The 16,126-nt window shown below is 39.0% G+C and overlaps 1 pseudogene across 1 annotated transcript in view; it reads left to right on the top strand.

The window, feature by feature from the left end:
• The first annotated feature begins 10,712 nt into the window (after positions 1 to 10,712).
• Positions 10,713 to 16,126, top strand: part of LOC307004706 (tripartite motif-containing protein 16-like) — a 58,562-nt pseudogene continuing 53,148 nt past the window's right edge. The window contains exon 1 of the transcript XR_013800698.1: positions 10,713 to 11,277. The product of XR_013800698.1 is annotated as a tripartite motif-containing protein 16-like (transcript). The remainder of the gene's footprint in view (positions 11,278 to 16,126) is intronic.

Raw genomic sequence — 16,126 nt, 5'->3', positions numbered from 1 at the left:
CTTAATCTTTGGTTTTTAAGGGAAATTACATATTCTCAGGAGACCCACTGACCCCTGAAGTTATGACTTGTGAAGACCGCTCATGTGTAGATTAGATTGCTGTTTTGTAATTTACACATTTGAAATTAAAAGTACAGTCGTTTTAAAAAGTATTTTATTAGCTAAAATCAATGTCTTGATTCATAAATATGTCCTCATTGGTGTAAAATTACCTCTGCCAATGATTTGGCTTATCCTCGTAAGCAAAGAATTTCTTATCTGTATTTATACGGGACGGGTAAGTCCATGGATGGTTCCATGTCGTTCCGCCATCTTGAAAAATATATATATAATAGCAGAGAGGGGCAAAAAGCACTAGCCTACCTAAACGCGTTTCCAAAACACATTTTCGTTCAGAGCCGGCTGACAGAAACCAGCTGATGCATACGAGGAGATTAGTGAGAGGCAAATTTGAAAGGCTACACTGCACGGTACTTCATAATACTGGATCATACTTATGCCGAGCCACAGGAGAAGGTATCCTCGTAGCCAAAAAGCAAAAAAAAAAAAAAAAAAAATATATATATATATATATATTAGGGGTGGAGCCGAACCCGAATACGGTATTCGGAAAGGCACAAATAACGTGTTTTTTACAAATACTTATTTTGAACAAATACTTTAAAAAATATTTGTATTCGGGAACAAAAAAAACTTTATATCAAAAAGCTGTGTTTCCTTATGAGACCGCAGTGCGTGCCCGGATGAGTGAGAGAGTGACGGACACAGGCTGCTCCACACAGCAACAGAGAGCGCTCGGCTGAGCGAAAAAACACTTAACTCCATCACTATTTTTGTTGAATAGATTTCTGTACCTTAACTGGGTTCCTGAGGCAGTTTATAACTTTCGGGAAGCGGAGTTTGATCGGGAGATTATTCCATTACGCTGCATTATTGACGTCTGCAGTCGGGTGCTCTCATGCTCGCTCTGTTTACGTAACGTCAGCTGTTTAGCGCGGTAATTTAGACAATAGGCTGTTGACAGAGTAACGTTAACGTTCGGTTAAAAAGTTTAAAAATGCTTGTGTATTTGTGTCGAATTGTATGCACATGTGGGAGTTATATGGTACGTTTAAGCTACTCTGTCTTTTGCAGACAACAAGGTGTAAGCTTCATAATGTTCACAATGGTATTTTATAGTTGTTGGTTTTACCACGGATGAGGTAATGGCTGTTATGTTATTTTCTTTTCAATGACGTTCATTGTTTCATTGCTGGATTTATGGAAAAACATCAACCAATATTACATAATTATTATAATGGATATAATTAAAGAATACTTACACTATAACGTAAATTAGAAGTGTAACGCAAGAAAAAAAATTTTACGCCTATTTTGAATTTTATCCGAATACAAATACAAATACAAATACTTTCCCCCCCTCAACAAATACAGATACAAATAGCGGCTGCTTTGCACACCCCTAATATATATATATATATATATATATTTCAGAGGAAACGTGACCGGTGAATTCAAAACGATGGTAGATATAGGTTTTCCCGGGTGGAAAGAGATAATGAAGGGACGCTGCTTTCTTCTCGACAGGTACGTCAATGTTACGGTCTAAATTACGAGCTTTTTTCATTGGTTGGTTGTGTAATTCATTATATAGGCAGCATAGCATGTCTAGTTAAACTCGATGAAGTGCTAATGGAAGACATGTTGTTATAGCTTCTCGGTACATAACGGCTACCGTAGTTGCAACACGTATCTGAAAAGCGAGGTGCTAGAGAGCACTATTCGTTTGAATGCAAAATACAATTTCACCGCTAGATGGGGGAAATTCCTACACAGCGTACCTTTAAGGACTATCTTTAGGGTCTTTAACAAAAAGCCTCCAAAATGGAGGAGGCCAAAGGGCATGCTTCCTGCTATAGTATCATGCGGCCAACAGACAAACTGTCGCATCAACAACAATGCTAACATTTAAAAATTGTACATATATTTCAGCCTGTGTGTTTCCACACTGATTAAGGATAATTCGGGAGATACAAGATAAGTAAAAAATTATATATTCATCTTATACGTGTAATAGATCATAGCTAGCGTAGAAAAGTAAGATCATGCTTTGAATTAAGACGAGTAAAATGTAATATTCGCTCAAGACAAACTTTACTCGTAGGCCACACAGGCACATCGCGTCTCTGAAAATATGTGGTGATTTTCTAAATGATAGCCTACAACTTAATCTAAATAAGAGCAATGTAGAGTCCTGGGATTTCTTAAAAACATTGGGATAAACTTTGACGGCATGTTTCATGTCGCATGGACAAAAGTGCTGATTTAATATTTTTTATAAATCTAAGATGCCAAAGCACATAGTTTTTGCTTTAAAACATTTTTTATTTTATTTTTGAACATACGTTGTTTAGTAAAAAAATTATACTTTATGTATATCATACATCATACAGATACATATATCATACAGAAGTCTTGTAAGAAGATAAATAGAAGATTTTTATTTTATTTTTGAACATACGTTGTTTAGTAAAAAAATATACCTTATATATATCATACATCATACAGATACATATATCATACAGAAGTCTTGTAAGACGATAAATAGAAGATACGATTTTAATAAAACTTCAAAGATTTGATCTAATTAAATTAAAAATCTAATTTAAACTTTTAAGATTATGGTTTTAAATGAATTTAGTATGAATAAAACTCTGGAACGCAGACTAACTGTATATATGCTGTTATAACTGTATGTATAACTGTATATACATTGTGCCCGAGAGGCTCATCTGGCCTGTAACTTGGATTGTTTTTTATCATTGCATAAAGAACTACTTCTTCAGCTCTATGAAAATGTAAAGTGTTTATATAAATAATTTTTATTATATTATATATTCATTTAGCTAAAACTATGTATAAATTGTTTGAATACATTTTAGTAACATATTTGTTATTATTCATTGAGTTATATACTTTATTTATAATTTTTTATTTAAAAATAGAGATTAGTTAATTTATAGAACCAACTTTGCTGGGTGCAAAACAGCTTAAACATTATATTCAATTATTTATTTATGTTATAGTTTTCTGTGATGATCGTGTTTAGGTGTACGGGATAGAATATGCAGTTACGGTACAAAAATCATTAGGGCTATGGAAAGCCCGCACCATAAAAAATTAAACCCTCGCATGGACAAAAAATGCTGATTGAATCTTTTCATAAATCAAATTTAAGACGACTAAGTACAGTGAAGATGTGCTGGTGATCGGAAGGACATTATGAGCAGCCTATCAATGGGGGTCGGTCTGAGGCATCACAGATTCTATAATGTCTTCATTGTTGCTATTTAAGGAATTATTGAACATTTCACATGATGTGTGAGATGACTTGTGAGACCCATACATTTCAAAGTTCTTTACATGCAACCTGATAAATAAAAAATATATAATTTAAGTTCAAGTCAAGTTTTTCCATAGACCATTGATGTAGAATATTTGTTTTTATTAGTTCATTGAATTGAATTTAAACAATCTTTTTATTTTTAAAAGATCTAATTTAAACTTTTTATACTTATACAAAATATTTGCAATGTCTCATTCTGATCGCTGAACACACACACACACACACACACACACACACACACACACACACACACACACACACACACACACACACACACACGTGCCCGTGCTTTGAGAGAGAGAGAGAGAGAGAGAGAGAGAGAGAGAGAGACACTTCAGGAAACATTCGGGAAAAAACATGAAATAGGATGTATGGACAGCTATATGTTCAACTCTCTAAAAGTGTAAGATGATTTTTAGTAAGATGTTTATTTATATTATACCATTATATATTATATTATACCAACTTCAAGCAAAGTCAGCATATAAAAGTGAAAGACAGGACGTAGGCTAACTAACTAACTAGCTATAATTTTATTGTACCTTTAATTGTACTTGTCAAACGGACTGCAAAAATGTCCAGCATCTATGTTTTTTAAAACAAATGACTGTCACAAACACAGAAAATACAACCCCCTGTGTACCAGAGATAATGATTGTTTACTGCTTTGACACACACACACACACACACACACACACACACACACACACACACACACACACACACACACAAAAAACATAGACACACGCTCCTTTACTTTTGAGACAGTGTAAGCTTATTCATGAAAAAAACAGTGTTTTACAACTTTTAACTCATTCATAGGATGTATGGACATAGGTTAGGAGTTTTAATAAAAATAAAAATAAAAAACATCATCACAACTTTTAAAACATTTTTAAAACTTTGAAATAATTTTAGCCCTAACACAATGTGTCATTCTGATCGCTGAATAAACCCTAGAGTCAGAGACCGTCAGACAGTGCTGTAAGGGAGAATCATTCTGTGCTTTTATATTATATTATTTTGTTTATCTAAAACTAAAACAGTAGTTTTTTTATTTTAGAACCATTTCATTTATACTTTTAAAGAACAGTATGTTTTCAACTTTACTTAAATTATTTTGTATCCATTTCATTTATAGACTTTTAACAGTATGTTTTTCAACCTTAGTTAAATTATTTTATAATCATTTCATTTATAACCTTATAAATATGTTTTCAGCTTTAGTTAAATTATTTTAGAATCATTTCATTTATACAGTTTTAACGTTATGTTTTCATAGTTTCATTTGCATGATATTTTAAAGGATATAGTTTATAATCTTTTAAATATATGTTTCAGACGTCAGAGCTCACATGCAGAGGGATGTGGGGGGAGCACCTGTGACACACTTGCAGAGGGAGGGGAGGGAAGCCCCTGTGACAGTGACTTTTTCGTCTCACATTACAGAGGAAACCAAGCCACAGTCTGGAGTGGTGAGACATGGCCTATAACAACAGCTTCAAACTTGCTGCCATAAAAAACGCACAGTGGTTATGTCAAAACACTTGATTGATCGGATAGATAGGTCAACTACTCAACCCTTATCATAGAGGCCGGATGGTCAAACTGTCAACTGCTCAACCCTTATCATAGATGAAGCATGGTCAACCTGTCAAAACATTTGATTGATCGGATAGATAGGTCAACTGCTCAACCCTTATCATAGATGAAGCATGGTCAACCTGTCAAAACACTTGATTGATCGGATAGATAGGTCAACTACTCAACCCTTATCATAGAGGCCGGATGGTCAAACTGTCAACTGCTCAACCCTTATCATAGATGAAGCATGGTCAACCTGTCAAAACATTTGATTGATCGGATAGATAGGTCAACTGCTCAACCCTTATCAGTAGAGACCCGATGGTCAACCTGTCAAAACATTTGATTGATCGGATAGATAGGTCATCTGCTCAATACTTATCTATACACACCGGACGCACAACCTGTCAAAACACATGATCGATTGGAGGGGTGGGGGTCAATAGGTCAAACCACAACAATAGACACCGGAAGAGGCGGGACCGGAAAAGGTCAAAGGTCAAGGTCAACCGGAAGCCATCAATCATTTTGACACATGGTGCAGCATATTTACTACTCCTATGTATAACAGTTATGATATGTATAACAGTTATAATACCGTATAGACAGATCACCAGGTGATCGCCCATATTGCATATCTACAACAAGCTACCTGATTTACACACCTGACATGCCAACTTGAATGGAGATATGTCTCCATGACACAGCTTTCCTGACGATGTCCCTATACGACCTCAAACTTGTATCGTACAGCTCAGGAAATTCTTACACACACAGTACTAGCCGTTCATCCATTTTGATTTCCGTGCATACGATGTCTTAATATAATTTACTTTCATCTATTTTGATTTCCGTGCTTGTTTGGATCCCCCGATTCTATTGGCCGCGCTGGTAATCGTCACAGAGCACAGCGGCAAAAGTTGAACTATTTAGAACTTTGACCGCGCCGTGCGCGTGAGCACGCCAATGATGCGCACCGCTGCGCTTGCGCTTTGCTCGACGCAGAAACAAAACATCCTTGTGCGGCGCAAGCCAATGAAATGAATGGGTTTTATAGCGCCGCGCATACCGCGTCCTGTGTGAAAGGCCCATGAGTCACAGGCTCGGCTGGACTGGCGTGAAGTGCAGGCTCGGCTGGACTGGGGTGAAGTGCAGGCTCGGCTGGACTGAGGGTGGAAACCTGTGGCTCAGGAGAGGATGGAGCTGAGGTAGTCGACAGTGAGGCATGTGCGGCCCAGACACACATAATAGCAGCAACATACAGGGAAAGGGTAGTCTCTTCAACCTCAGAACAGACATGAAGAGGAGACTGCTCTGGGGTGGCCTCCAGAATTTGGGGAATGCAGGAAGTCTTCTTCCTCCTCCGTTTACGAGAGCGAGGGGGCGCTGCAGCGAATGATGGCTCTGGGTCGGCAGGATCGCCATGAAGCTCTGGCTTGACTGGGCAGACCATTGGTTCGGTGGGTTTGGTGGAGCGTGGAGCAGACCTGCAAACTCCCCGGACCTGACATCAAAGCCGGGTCAAATAACTTAGACGTCAGGTCGGCACTATTTGAAACCAGTTTTCGGGCTCTGGGCCAGACAATCTCCGCGTCTGGTCCAGGACGAACACAGAGTTCCTGCTCTGGAGTTTGACTGGGCTGTTGAGGTGAGGATCAGGTTGGGCGCGAAGATCTGGCTGGATGTCTCCCACAGTGAGTGAGGAGCCACACACCCACAGCGTGCGGTCAACGAAGTTGATGAGAGGGAGGTTGAGATCATCCAACAGCAGTATCTGGGTGAGTGGATTGTCTAACCCACTCCAGAACTGATGTTGAAGGAAGTCCTCATCCCAGCTCCCATCCTGGTAAAGGTGCAGGTACAGGTACATTTCAGCAAATTCTTCCAGAGTACTACCATTCTGGTTAAACATATTGGATTCCTTGGGGTTCGCGGAAGCGCTGTCTGCAGGCTGTGTAGGATCCATAGCGGTATATGGTCAAGGCTTCTGTCAGGATTCAGGCACGGGAATCGAGCTAAGTGGATTTCAAACACAGCTTTATTTACAAGTGACAAAAGTGCAAGGTGAGTATTGTGTGAATTCAAGTGCAGATTATGTGAAGACCTCTCGGCGCGGGGATAACAGCTGGTAAGCTAGATAACTTCTGGAATGTTGAAGCAACACAGTCTCAGTTCGTTAATCCTTATCTTCTTTCTATAAGATGTGATCGGAGTCAATCGGTTCTGCTGAGATTAAGGAAACTCAGGAGAACGCTGGATCATAGAGATCAGATCTGGAGACAGCAGCACAAAGTCACAAAGGTTAGTGTGTCTCAAGAGAGTATACGTTACATCTAGAAAGCGCTGGTTCAGGATACAACAGAATCAGGTCAGTTCCTGTTGGAGGCTTGACCAAGACTGAAACTATGGTGAGTGTTTTAAGTGTTGGTTAATGAGGTGATTATTGATAAACAGGTGTGTGGACTTAATATTCTGGAGAGAGTGATCTTTGAATGGTGGTTTGAAACTAGCTTTATTTGATTATTGATAAACAGGTGTGTGGACTTAATATTCTGGAGAGAGTGATCTCTGACAGTTTAATCCCCAAAATGCATTTTACTCCTTAGACCTCCCTAACACACAAATGTTATGCCCTTATTGATTTTATGTTGGTTAAGTTAGTGAAATATTAGGTTTTATACTCGGTCACAATAGTGACCGGTGGGAAACACCATAGTCAGAATTCACACAAATTCTTCGATTAGGCCTATTTACGCAACACATTCCAAGACATCCATAACCTCGCTTTGTCATTTCATGAAGGAAGTTTAGTGAGATGAAAAGGTTGTCATGGACAAAGTTACACCCTGGATGAACTTCCGCTTGTTCGGCTAGACCTCTATGGGCTAGAGTAGACCAAGGACTACACTTGGGCCCTGCCTATAGGCCAGTTTCAGGGAGATGTGTGTGTGCACTCATTCAGTGCACTGAAGATGGGCCGTACATTGTAGAAAGGGTTGTTTGTGGTGATGTGTGGCGCACACCAATTGGTTCCCATGAACATCTGCCTCATCCTCCAGATGTTTCACCTCTGCATCGCCATTCAATAATTTACCTGGCAAATGGGCCGTTTCACCCTGGTACTCCCTATATGATCCATCTCTATCAATCACTTTTAATTGCCTCTGTTTGCTGCACACAGCACTTGGGGGGGTCACGTACGTCTAGGAGGTCCAACACATCTGATCATTTTAAACTGTGTAATAATAAACAATTGATAACTAGGATTAACAGCCAAAACCTGTGTTTTTAACTGAAACACTGTGTTATACTACCGGTCACAATAGTTTACATGTCTTACGAGCAAAATATATATGCAGGAGTATAATTCTCAAAATATATCAGTAGCAGACCCTTTAAAGAATATATGTACAAAATGTGATAGTTCTATCTGTTAATTAAGGTGTTTTATATACTACTTTTTGTAGTAGTGTGAGGAAGACATGTTCTTCTAGATGTGCAAGCAGGAAATAAACTGATCTAGTCATGTGACCTTTCACACCAGTCACATGACATTTTTACATTTTAATCAAAACAATCTATTTTTTCTTTTAAAAGTTGAATTTCTTGCCCAAAGCCAATAACAACACTTTTAGAGCTTCCAGAAATAAGAAAAAATATGCGGTCACAATTGTGACCGGTGGGATTAAACGGGTTAAGTTTCCTTATGAGTTGCGATTTCTCTCTCTCTCTCTCTCTCTCTCTCTCACTCTCTCTCTCTCTCTCTCTCTCTCTCTCTCTCTCTCTCTCTCTCTCTCTCTCTCTCTCTCTCTCTCTCTCGAGAAACCACGCTTGTGCATTTTTTTTCTCTGATTCAATAATCAACTAGCTTCCAAATCTAACTTTGAACCAGTTCTGTAGAATGGCTCATATAGCCTATTTGAACAAGATTTGTTTCCAGGTATGACTATGTACTAAAAATGTGCTTTTGACTTTAATTTATATTTTGGATTATATATATTTATTTATTTATTTTGTCCTCACATTCTTTCTTGTGTGACACACCTGAATGAAAGGCTCATTATGCAAGATCATTATGCGGGTCATTGTCTTCTCAGGTGTGAACCACTTACTATTCATGCTGGTGTTGGATCGTCCACGCCCCTGCACATATTGCCTTCCCAAACAAAAAGTGTTTTACAAAATGTAAATCAATGTATTGTTTTATGTGAATGATTAGTCAGGATGATTTTCAGATCATTTTGAAGGAAAAACTCTTGGCGACAACATCCATTACTCAAAAGTATTGTTAAAACATGTGTACTATGTGTTTTGTGGCGTAATTTCAGACACTTTAATTTTTTGTTTTTTGAATAACCATGCATAAACATTATTCTCTCAAAAATACAAACATGTACATGCATGTTGCTCACATATTATGGTAGCCCTGTTTGTGATAAATAGAGTGTAATTACACCTTTGCCATTAATATGTTTATAAGCAACTGAAAAAAGCACAAATGTCAGGGCATGTCAGAACATCTCAAGGACCCCAAAAAACACATTGGTCCCCAGAGGGTTAAGGGAAGGTGACAGCAGGCTTTGGGAACCGTAACCAGGAAAACCCCCATGCAGTGCCGATGGAAAACATTCACACACTCCTGTGTGTCTCTGTCAGGAATGCATAGCTTACTTTTAGAATCATCTTTAAGTAATTGATGTCATGCATTTAGTATTTCTGAATTGGCTTTTAATCATTTACTTGTGTAATTGGCACAATAACTTTTTACCTCACAAAAATAAATGTTAACCTTGATTTATTCTGAAATCATTGTTTCTAGTAGATTATGTGTAGTCTGGTGTTTCCGCAAATTTCTGTCCAGGATAGATCACACCTAAGGCACTAATGAATGGAGCATGGGGCACATCATTAGACCTTCCGATTTCTGACTATCCCTGACTTAGCATGTTGTACGCTCGCAACTATTAAAAAAAAAATACACCTACGGGTCAGCAGTGAGTGGCCGCTTAGGGTAAAATAGTTGCACTGCACCCTCTGACTATTTCAGGACTGGCTAGATTGTGATCGTGAGCGCACATTTGCGACGCGACGTCTCAAAACGACACTGGGTCCTTAATGAACGAATATTTGAAAGTATGAGATGTCCAGAATAATCAAAGATCTAAATGAACTCAAAATCAATATTTATGATTATTTTCTAAGAAGAAACACGATCTAAATTTGAGTATCATTAAAAATTGGAGTCAGATTAAGCGTAGAGCTAAAGTAATATTGAAACTAAATTCTAATAAATTAAGTGAACTTCACTGGAGCGCTGAAAAGACATACACGCATTATCCCTTCGCCCACACCGTTGGATTCCGTCGTTGGGCCGATGGGTGGTCCTTACAAAGAGGAGTGGACCAACATTCAAAAATCAACAACCTGATCAACTCTATTGCGTTTATAATGTTCTTCAGTATAGATGGAGTTGTGACCAAATTTTTCTCGCCTTGTAAATATTTTGTGCACAATTTTGGGACTACTGGATCACAAAAGACTGTCAATAAACACCATTGACTATTATTATTATCATGCCTTGTCACACTGCTTTCCAGACACGCCTGTTTTGCACACGGCACTCAAACACAGAACCAGGAAACAGGAATCACACGAGTTCAGGGAAACTGAAACTTAAGTGAAGTTGAGCTGTGTGTTTGTGTCTCTGTATTCATGCAGTAAAATGGCAGAAGCCAGAATTTCTCAGGACGAGTTCCTGTGTTCCATGTGTCTGGATCTCCTGAAGGATCCAGTGACCATTCCCTGTGGACACAGTTACTGTAAGATCTGTATCACAGACTGCTGGGATCAGGAGGATGAGAAGAGAGTCTACAGCTGCCCTCAGTGCAGACAGACCTTCAGTCCAAGACCTGCTTTAGCTAAAAACACCATGCTGGCTGAAGTTGTGGAGAAACTGAAGAAGACTAAACTTGCTGCTGACTGTTACGCTGGAGATGTGCAGTGTGACGTCTGTACTGGAAGAAAATGCAAAGCCGTCAAGTCCTGTCTGTGGTGTCTGAACTCTTACTGCCAGAATCACCTTGAACAACATGAGTTTCTTTAAAGGAAAGAGACACAACCTGACTGATGCCACTGGACGACTGCAGGAGATGATCTGCCAGAAACACGACAAGCTCCTCGAGGTTTTCTGCCTCACTGATCAGAAGTGTATATGTTTGCTGTGTACGATGGATGAACATAAAAACCACGACACTGTATCAGCTGCAGCACACAGGACAGAGAAACAGGTATGAACTTAAAGAGTCCCATTATGCTCATTTACATTTTCATAATGTTGTTTAAGGGGTCTACTAGAATACATTTACATCATTTAATGTCTGTTTTCACCCTCTGTCTGAACACTGTTTTAGTTTCAGTTTCCTTAAACCCCCCCTTCTAAAAAAAGAATCGCCTCCCTTTGATATATAGAGAAAAAAATCGATAATTGAACCGTTGAAAAATCATGATTGATCTAATGCTTAGCGTTAAGCATAAAGGAAATCCATACAACCCCAAGGGCAGTAATCTAAGTCTTCTGAAGTGATAAGAAAAATTAATGCATGTTTAGTCATGCGACATGCATGAGCCAGTGAGGTTTGATGTTATTGATGTGTCACCATATTTGATTTGGGCTTTAAAAACAGACATTCTTCAGAATATCTATGAAAGATAAAATCATACAAGTTTGGAAAGACATGAGGATGAGTAAAAAATGGAAGAAGAGCATTGTTTCAGAGATCTTTAACCAGGGCTCAACATTAAACCTTTTCATGTGCTTGTCCTTCGGACAAGTAAATCTGTCACTCACTTGTCCGAATAAAAAAGTAGCTTGTCCGGAATTATTAGTTTTTCTTTGTGTGTGTTGTAAATATAATTTATTCTGAATCAATATTCAGTGTCTCTGAATATTCAGTGTTCAATCAGCTTTGATCTATTTTAATCTACATATTGTAATATCGGCACCTTTAAAATTAAAGATGAGGGATACATTTAATACGATTAGGGGGGGATGCCCTTTAAATTCCTAAATTTGATCAATAAATTAAATTATTTAGACTAATAAGACACTATAGGACTCAGTGGCGTAGCATGCATGGTATGCACGTGCAAATGAGCCTGGGCCAATTGGGGGGCCCGCCAATTATAATGTTGCCTGGGGTGCCCTTATAATGTTAGTATGCTTTTTATATATTTTTTTTTTCATAATTTAGAAATAAAAGGCATTTTTCCTAGCCTGATTTTAGCCTCTGATTTGAATGCTCTGTTTTAAGGGGCGTGTCTGTGTGAGACTTCAGTGTAAATGCCCCCTGCTGTGATTGGCTGACATGTTTGCATATGAAATAGCTAGTATTACATGTGGAACCTTCTCAAAAACTTTCACTATGTTTTTACTATTAGAGCTATTGAGATTGACAAAACGGGAAAAGTATTGTTTAAAGCCCATCCATCAATCTTCTTCCACTTATCCGGGTCGCGGGGGCAGCAGTCTAAGCAGAGATGCCCAGACTTCCCTCTCCCTAGACACTTCCTCCAGCTCTTCCGGGGGGACACCGAGGCGTTCCCAGGCAGGCCGGGAGACATAATCCCTCCAGCATGTCCTAGGTCTTCCCCGGGGTCTCCTCACGGAGGGACGCGGCGGGACACCTCCCCGTTAAGCCGTCCAGGAGGCATCCGGAACAGATGCCCGAGCCACCTCAGCTGACCCCTCTCAATGTGGAGGAGCAGCGGCTCTACTCTGAGCTCCTCCCGAGTGGCCGAACTCCTCACCCTATCTCTAAGGGATCGCCCAGCCACTCTGCGGAGAAAGCTAATTTCGGCCGCCTGTATCCGGGATCTTGTCCTTTCGGTCAGCTCATGACCATAGGTGAGAGTAGGGAGGTTAACCCTCTGGGGTCTGAGGGGTTTTCTGGGTCCTGGAGGTGTTCTGACATGCTCTAACATTTGTGCTTATTTCTGTTACTTAAGACATTTTCATGGCTAAAGTCTTATTACCGTATTTTCCAGACTATAAGTCGCTCCGGAGTATAAATCGCATCAGTCAAAAAATGCGTCATGAAGAGGAAAAAAACATATATAAGTCGTTAAGTTATAAGTTATTTAGAAATTTATTTCACAAAATCCAAGACCAAGAACAGACATTTAATCTGGAAAGGCAAGTTATTCAGCTCCACAATAGCACACAGAACAACAGCTGGGTTTCCCGCAGCACTTTGGAACTAAGCAGAGGTAGAAAGTCCAGGTTCAGAAAGTAAAAGTCCTCCTCAGTATTTTGTTCCAATCACCTGGGTTTGCTAATTAGCACAGTTTTTCAGCCAGGAGATAGAACTAATTAGTGAAATCAGCTGACTGAGTTCATGGGTGGAATAAACATATGGCAGGACTTTTACTTTCTGACCTCTGGACTTTCCACCTCTGGAACTAAGCAACACACGCCTGCCGCCTTAGATACGTCGTCAACAAAATGTATATGAGCGTTATCCGCCGTGTTACTCTGTCCTGTTTAGAGCTTAGATTCTCGGGCCGAGAGACGTGCGGTGCGGGACTAGATGTGATGGCCGAGTGCGAGCGCGGGCGGTAGCCTAATGTGTGTGTGCGGCTGCGGGAGAATAAAACGATTAAATAGAAATATGAATAAAACATATAAAACTATTAAATTGTTATTCACATGTTGCAGAAAAGCAACAAGAAAAACTAAAACAAAATAGAAACGATTTACAGGCCAGAGTTTCTATTTGTAACATGTTTGCAGCGTTGAGCGATGTAGCCAATCACAGACATATGTGTTGATTTCTTGAACGCAATGGCCAATCAGAAGCATTTAAGATAGAATCCCCTCACCGCTCAAAACTGACTTTTTGTTCAGTGCTGAATTGGCAAATCCTCGTGTAGCAATACGTGGCCGTCTAGTAGTGACTACGCCACCCCGAATTACCGGGGAAATAATCTAATAGATAGGACACAAGTCCGTTTGCTCATGAGAGGCAAGAGACGTGAGTTCAAATAGAAACAGGCATTTTTTATTAAAGAAAGCAATTAAACAAATAACACAATCAATTGTCTCATTACGTAATAAACAAAAGTTAAGGCAACCAAAACAAAAGAATATGATCACTGCAGGGGCTGAGACCACAGAGAAGCAGGCTAGCTATAGCTGCATATGGCAATGAAACACACCTTGAAGAATCACTCCACTACAAAATAGTGATTAAGAATCACACCACACTTATAACCCCTATACCTAGGGTGAAGGCCTGCAGCTAAAACCCACCAGCCTGCCTCCAGGGAAACCCAGCTCCTGCAGAATACAGAAAATAAATAAATTTAGAAATGATTAAAGATAAGCAAATCGAAATGAGACAAATAATAAAAACAAAATCAAGCTATGAGATAAATGACCATCTATAATGAAAACAAAGAAAATAAATATAAACCAGTCAACCAGTCACAGCACGAAAGTCACACAATCAGTCCAACCTACACAGATGATGGGACCGGTTTAGCAGGCTAATAATCAATCCATGTCATAAGTTGTAACAATGATGATCAGGCGGCTAAGGACTGGTAACTAAACCAGCCACATTCATAAGAAATAAACAAAACACAATTTATGAGACCAAATAAAGTACTCCTTCTGGCCCACTTGAGCCCGAAAGAACGAATAAATTGCCTGAGCAATGGATAAAGTGAAGTCCAGCAGTACAATTCGGCTTCCACAAAGCAGCAGACGTGGCTCACCAAAGCATGGGTTGCTGACAGCAAGTTTGTTAAAGTAGCTGCCCAGCCTTGCTTTAACACGAGCAAAAGAGAACTCCTAAACACAAAGAGTCATTAACTATCTAATTAAAACAGTTGTAGATTAAAAGAAACGATAGTAAATGTACTCACCCTGATTCAATTTCGGGAATTAAATTCGGCGCGCACACGCAATCACAAGCACATAGAAATCATATGCTGTTAGTGAGTCAATAAACAGCTGATACTCCGACGCCGAAAGTCACACCAACGGAAGCCCAAAGGCGTGCCACACTAAAACGCATTGCAGATCGCTCAACCAAACGAACTACCCGGAAAGTTACAAAATACCATTAAAACTTACCACGATTGAGGTGTCACCACGAGAACGCGCACAGCCTCGTGTCACACTAAACAGATACAGATAAAAGGCACCATAAAACAACACTTAATACTAACATCTAAACAACCCCGACTGCACAGCTGATACACATACCTCCGCGATCTCTTGGAATGAATGACAAGGGGGCGGGCTTTCAATGACGTATCCCAGGGAGCATCCACAGACTCTGTATACACCAAGGGACAGAACCCTATTGGCCATATATGTAATGAGGGTGACGTGGCAACGAGTCACTCACTTCACCACACTCGGATTATAAAAGATATTATGAAAGATTTGTTATGCAGTCAGCTTCACTGATAATAACAGAGATGTATGAGATCGCGATGAACTCATGTCAGCTTTTTAAGAATTATTAACTCCTTAAGTGTCACCGGCCCACCGGTGGGCCCAAATTCATTACATATTTAAAATAGTAATATCCTATACTAAACCTAAACTAATATTGACAAACTATATATCATTTGAAAGCTTACAATCTCTAGTTTTCATATTTGGTGACTGATTTTCAAAATATATTACAGAGGAGCCGTAATTTATCAATTTGCAACAATAATATTTTCATACTCCTAAGGTGTTCAGTCCTTTATTTTGAAATAGTGATGAACATGAAAAATCATGAAAAAAATGGTAGAAACCTCAGTTTGTTTTCATGCCAAGAGTTCAAAAGATAGCATTTGTTCAATTATTTTAGAAAAAAAGGTCTGAAAATGTTTTAGAAATAAAGAAAAACCATATATGGAAATACAGGCGCCCTTATATGGGCAGTAATGTCAACTAGTGAAAAAGTGTGGTACTGCGCTCAAACTAAATCTCACTGAAAGCTCATTTTTTGAGATATCAACCTAAAATTTAAAACACAACTTGTTCAGATTTTTGTCTTTGATTTTTGTGCAGTTTTAGAGTCACCAGGGTTTTGAAAAAATATATTTTATATAAAATATGAATTATTATTTTTTTAT

This window comes from Phoxinus phoxinus (assembly GCF_949152265.1).
Source record: "Phoxinus phoxinus genome assembly, chromosome: 9".
Classification (NCBI taxonomy): Eukaryota; Metazoa; Chordata; class Actinopteri; order Cypriniformes; family Leuciscidae; genus Phoxinus; species Phoxinus phoxinus.
Note: the sequence above shows the minus strand (reverse complement) of the source record. Positions and strands in the feature narration are given on the sequence as shown.